The sequence below is a fragment of the Physcomitrium patens genome, chromosome 3 (genome assembly GCF_059467195.1).
Source record: "Physcomitrium patens ecotype Gransden chromosome 3, ASM5946719v1, whole genome shotgun sequence".
NCBI classification, from domain to species: Eukaryota; Viridiplantae; Streptophyta; class Bryopsida; order Funariales; family Funariaceae; genus Physcomitrium; species Physcomitrium patens.
In genome coordinates this window covers 24,666,679-24,672,510 of record NC_143412.1, presented here as the reverse complement: position 1 = coordinate 24,672,510, position 5,832 = coordinate 24,666,679, and the positions used below count along the sequence as shown (strand labels likewise).

General features: G+C 40.4%; 1 long non-coding RNA gene across 6 annotated transcripts; it reads right to left on the bottom strand.

Moving 5' to 3' along the window:
* Positions 1 to 1,068: 1,068 nt before the first annotated feature.
* LOC149989611 (uncharacterized) lies at positions 1,069 to 4,677 on the bottom strand. 6 transcript variants are annotated; one of them, XR_016502359.1, is made up of 6 exons: positions 4,334 to 4,646; positions 3,738 to 4,231; positions 2,667 to 2,959; positions 2,167 to 2,516; positions 1,891 to 2,012; positions 1,069 to 1,708 (listed from the first exon to the last, which is right to left on the bottom strand). It is a non-coding gene; the product is annotated as an uncharacterized LOC149989611 (long non-coding RNA). The 6 variants fall into 6 exon arrangements; XR_016502355.1 differs by having other exon boundaries at positions 1,891 to 1,969; positions 2,086 to 2,516; positions 3,738 to 4,677; XR_016502354.1 differs by having other exon boundaries at positions 1,891 to 1,961; positions 2,086 to 2,516; positions 3,738 to 4,677.
* Between the last annotated feature and the right edge of the window lie 1,155 nt (positions 4,678 to 5,832).

The following is a 5,832-nucleotide window of genomic DNA, read 5'->3' as shown; positions in this document are numbered from 1 at the left end:
TTCTATTAAAAACCTTTTGAACTGTCAATCTGGTGACAATAAGAAAGACTTATGGGTTCTGTTGGTTTCAATGAAAGTCGACAGGTGAATCAAAATTACCAAGTAGAAGGTGTTAGTCAAACCCGTGCTTCTGCTCGACAACAAAACTGAAGATTCTATACTGTTTCTCAATCCTAAGTCGAGTTTCTGGGAAGATATAGAAAAAGCTCCGTCCTTCCAAGTTATGGTTCCCGAAGACAACTGTTCCACGGCAATTTGGTTGCTGACCTCCTCGGAGGTTGGCCAGGACAGGACACTCATGCCCTTGAGCCGAGGGAGTAGATGTCCTGCCAAAGGACTAGAAGGTTTTAAATCACCTACCGTTTGTTGCGACGACGTTGTTGTGAAGTCAAAAGGGGTGACAGTTGTATCCTTCTACCACCCAAAAAGGAGTGCAAATCAGCTTCAGCGCCTTAGTAAGTGGTGGAAAGGTGTGCTTCAAATGCAATTGCTTCACATCTTATGCATAATTCCTCTTTGTCCTCCTAATGGCTCCAGTAAAGTTCCAAAGCTCCGACGATGACGAGGAGGATCTTTGATTTCCCCGTTATGGCATGCACGGACCGGCAATCCAAGCCATATAACTTAAGCCAACCAAACGAGAACAAATGTGTGGTAGCACTGTTTTAGCGTAGTAAGAACTTGTCCAAACTACCCTGCGTTGTTCACTGTTTAGATTTTTTCACTCCAGAAGCTTCAATAGATGTTCAGGTCACCTTGTCCTGCAGCTGCTTGCCAGGGGACTTTCGACGTTTGTTCCAGCCCCAATAATTGCTCCTCGGACGAGAGATGTTTTTCATCGACGGAATGTAAGCTTTCAGTGCTGCAGAGAAAGGCAATCCGAAACTCAGAAATTGCTGCATAGCAAGATAGCGAGTGTAGACTATGCGCCTCCATCTGAACTAGGTGGGGCTGTGTATATTGTATGGTTTGAAAATTCCCATAATACATTCCCATTACAAATTTTCCAAATAGGTGTAGCTCGAGTCAGGTCCACGAAGGTCATTCATGTTAAGCGCCCTCGGAAAATGGTAAAGCTAATGCCATCGAAGCTTTCAACATTGATCTGTATGGAAATTACAACGAAACTTCACTGTTTCGGAGAGTCCGAAGAGCATTATTGAAGAAGGAAGAAATCAGCTCACTTTAACTTCTGTATTGGATACTGTTTTAATGTTATCCACCCGAACCACAGCTGGTAGAGATGACACGCGGGTAGGGAATGCAACACCATGTACATGACATTAGGAATTAACTAGGAACTTAATCTTTACCCGGAGATGGTTTTCAGCGCAACCGTGGCAGGTAGTCCATGTTCCACCATGTGGACAAAATCACGACCTCTTCTTTTGTTTAGATCCGGAAACATCACAGCGAATGTCGAGAAGACAATCTGTTGACAAATGTGCCTTCGACTCAAGTTCAGCAAGTCGTAGGAGAGTCTACTAAACTCTAACAGATCTAAATCTCTGCACGTAACTATGGTTCAGTTCAAGTACGTGGTTTAGATTAAGGATGTGCTATCCTGAAGGGTTATAATCGATGTCTGATTAGGACTGAAAAAAAACTTGAGAATCTGTGCGTCTTGGCTCTTCATGATGCTCATCAGAGGCCGCAATTGGTCTGACTTTCCCCCGTTTCTTCGACTTGTCCAGGTTATTCTTCTGGTCTGCACGCCCAGCACCCAAAGACAACATGTGCATGTAAACATATTAGAATTGGCATCACAAACATTAATATAGGGTTCCCTGGGAAGAATGCTTGAAGCAGCAGACTCTTAATACCCAGCGAAAAATCAATTCACGATACTATCTGACATTCAATAGCTTTGGGGAAGGAAAGCACGTTCACCAGAACGTAGTTGAGTTGTTGTGTATGGAAAAGTGTCGTTGTCAGCGAATCCATGGATTGTCGCAACCAATCTTTGGTTCTTGAAGTTCAACACTTGACGTCAGAAAGTGAAACAGTATACTCTGTCATGTGCATAGTAGTAAAGTGAGAAAAGCAATTGTAATTAGACATTTGATAGATCAGTTGTATTGTTACCTGCATTGAACTCTCTTAACCATACTGTGGTTGATTGAAGGATTGAAGTTGAATAAGTGCGTGGAGACATCAAAGCTTTACCGAGTTATTCTGAAACGGCCCTCCGTCAATCATGTTTCGGGGTTCCAAGGAAACATGGAGCAGCTCTCGAAATATGAAAGAAGGTAATTAGAAGTGATTGTAAAGTATCTGCCAAGTAGAGCACCTCTCCATCTTTCACGGTTGTTTGTTTCTTCCGCAGGCTCTCAAAATTCTGCTACTGTGTCTACACAACTGCTGCACCGACCAGATACTGAGATCGTACGACTGATGACAAGAATGGCTTTAATTCTTAAAGTAAAACTGGAAACTTCCTTTCGCTGCAAACGGAGAGTGCTCCTCATTTTCTGATACCACCACCAAAGTAGCCAAAATAGCCCGAATGCTGGTGCCTGTACACAGCGTAAAAGTAGTGACGCGAATGAACTAGATCGCACCCTAGTTTTCCCTTTTCACAAATAAATCAAAATATACTTGTGTATATTAGTAAAGTGAGAAAAGCAATTTTAATCAGCCATTTGATGGATCAATTGTATGACTACCTGCGTTGAACTCTCTAAACGCACCAATATACAGGCTGTACTGAATCCCGTCTAACGTGTCCATAATATACACAATTTTCGTTTCACCGAAGGATCGTCCTCCCCAAAAGAACAATCTAAAAGGTCACTATCCAGCCTTGTAGGCCCTGCTTCTGAACACCCAATTGATTTTTGCTGTACATGAGCTCCATCATCTCCTTCCAAGGGTTTGGATGGTCATTATACTCTGGGTTTTTCTTCTGGTAATTATTCAAGCTCTGAATAATTGAATGGTACCGCTCTCTCGTTCTCATCTGGCAATGAGCTCTTGAAGGTGGAGTTAATACAGTCCCATTTGCAGATTCAGCATATTGGGTGACAGATAGAAATTACCAATATCCTCAAGTTACAATATAATCGAAAATTCCTTTAGTTAGAAGTGACTCAAAGAGAATGGACCTCCAATGTACGAAACTCTGTTGTTACCGGTCGCGTGTTGTGCACTGCTCCAGTCCCTAATCTCCCCCTTCCTAACTGTCGGATTGATCTATTTTGCCACAAAATCGAGCTAAAACATAGGTCTCCAGCCCACGAAGATGCATGAAATACCGATGAAAAGAATTCAACTGCATCATTTGTGGTAGGATTCATGAATAAAGTTCGTAGGATCGAAAACTTAGCGAACCAGTGTTGCGTGATTACACAGACTATACGCCTACTTTTCATGCTCCTTGTACACCGACTTCAGGAGAAAATTAAATTAAGGTAAATTGGAGAGAAAAAGGGTAGGTGGAGTTACAGTGACCAGTACAAGCGGCTTGGATTACAGGCACGAAGTTTAAAAACCAACACCAAACTAGTACAAGCCCCTCTATGTCTAAAAATCGCCACAACATGTCTACAACCTCTTTTTGGTAGCTTTTAGCTTAAGGTCTTGAGATTATTCGATATCTGAAAAATAATTTAACCACTAAAGAATCTGTCTCAACGTACAACATTAAACACCCCTCATTTCTGAAGTCTCGGAACCCACACCACAATCGCAGCGCAACATCAATATGAGCCGGAGACAGCACAACATAGAAGACCTACCAGAACAGAAGATGCTCATGCCCACGAGGAGCGACCAGGTGCATAAACTCAGCTACGCAGCGGGTGGGACCCAACCTTGCATTCATCTTCGACGCTGCACATGTATCAACTACCACACAGAAGAATGCGAAACCTCATGCCACACACGTCATCCATTCGAGCCATTCCTCCACAATCGACAACTTACGCCTAGAACCATGTTCATTTGCAACGATCCCAGACACAGGTAGGTGGTGGTTCACAAATGACTCCAACTTCAGCACTGAACCCAAAAAGCCTAACCTGCAGACAACTGCTCAGAAACGAAGCTCAAACAATTTGCAAAGGCATTCGCACACAGAGACCAAAGTGGAGACATCGGCAACAGGCATATAATACTCATATATACAGCTTGTGTGACGCATGGCTAAGTACCCACACACCTGACAAATCCTTCCCCCTGTTCCGCAATCCAAGTAGCCTACGAAATCTGACGCCGGTTTGGCTTTGGCAGGCTATGGAGGGTACAAGAGCATGTGCAATCAAAAATGTGTCTCGAAATGGAGAATGTCTTGAAAGCAAACGAGAGTTGCAAACATGAAAGAGAGCTTCCTCACCAGGCATCCCATCACACTGAGCTCTCAAACTGCAAACAACTGAGGAATTAGGATTTAAGGTTCTGCAACTTGGTAGTGCAAGATTCATGGAATTTGAGGAGGGGAATGGGGTGGAAAGAGGAGCTTTAGGGTTTTCATCACCCAACCATTGTTGCAGGATTGTGTTTCGAGAGTTTGTAACACAAAAGCCAACACAATACTGCATTCATTCTGCACTAAGAAATGTGACCGGTGAGCTGCCTGGCATTGTGAAAACACACCCTTCACAGTATGATGTGAAGCTTTTATGAAACTGTGTGCAATTGGGAGTTCTAGAACGTGGGACTGAAGGTGAAGCATGGATTCATTGCTCTTTCAAATCATGGCATCAGGTTGCTCTAAAATCAACGCTTGCCATCGTGACCTTCTCATCTTCACAAAGTATTCCATCAGTTTTCCTTTTGATAATTTGTTTGATGGGTGGGTAGAACTTAATCTGCAAAGTCTCAGTTTCTGTAGTTATACTGAATAGAAGGTTGAGTTAAATTTGGGCATTAAGCATTTAAAACTAATAAGACGACATGATCTAAACTGGGTTCTAGTTTGTTCAAAATGTGGTTTAAAAATCGACTCTTGAACCAAATTGATGGACTTGGATGTGAGTATTTGTATTCCTACAGATTTATCTAATTGAAACCTTTAAAATGTGGTTGAATTTGCAATTGTGTATTGTTGTTGGATCAATGTCCTTTATATTATTATCTGATTTGAAATTTTGTTGACAAGATATTTTTAACAAGTTGTAGCTTAGTAGTATATGTTGATTAGGTTAGAGTGGTGGCACATTTTAGCAAATGTGTATCTGATTGTAATATGTTAAGTAGTTTTTTCGATCTAATTAATTTTTAATTAATTATTGTTCAAACAAAGATCTATGGATGATTTCTCGTATTTAGTTCAATTTCATCTAAGTAAAACTTTTCAGGTAGATTAAGTATCAAAGTTATTAAACAAGTTTTTAATCAAAGTGTATTATAAGTACAATTACCAACTATAGTCAAGATTGCAATCTAAGTTAAATGTACACTCATGTGTTAATGATTGAAACTTCTAACTAAGATTCTTAAAGTTATGTTTGTGAATGTTTTTAAAGATGATAGCCAAATTTACCTGAAAAACAACCAATGTTATCAATAGAATCAAATTTCAATTAGAACTCAATAACGTTTTTTTTCAATCCAGTTTTTAATTCTAATTTTAAATTTAATAAAAGAATAGAATTAGGATCTTTATTTTTTTCTTTCTAATATGTGTAATATAATAAAGTAATAATTTTCTTCTAAACTGTTTTCACAACCATGCATATGATCACAAGTGCCATTACTCCTCTCTAATAATCAACTTGCAGAATTATCAGCATGTAATTTAAGAGTTTGAGCAAGAATGTACCTTCAATAGCCTCTTAAACCATGATGGAAGGCACAACTATCAAGCAAAGCAAGACAGCACAACACCAAAGT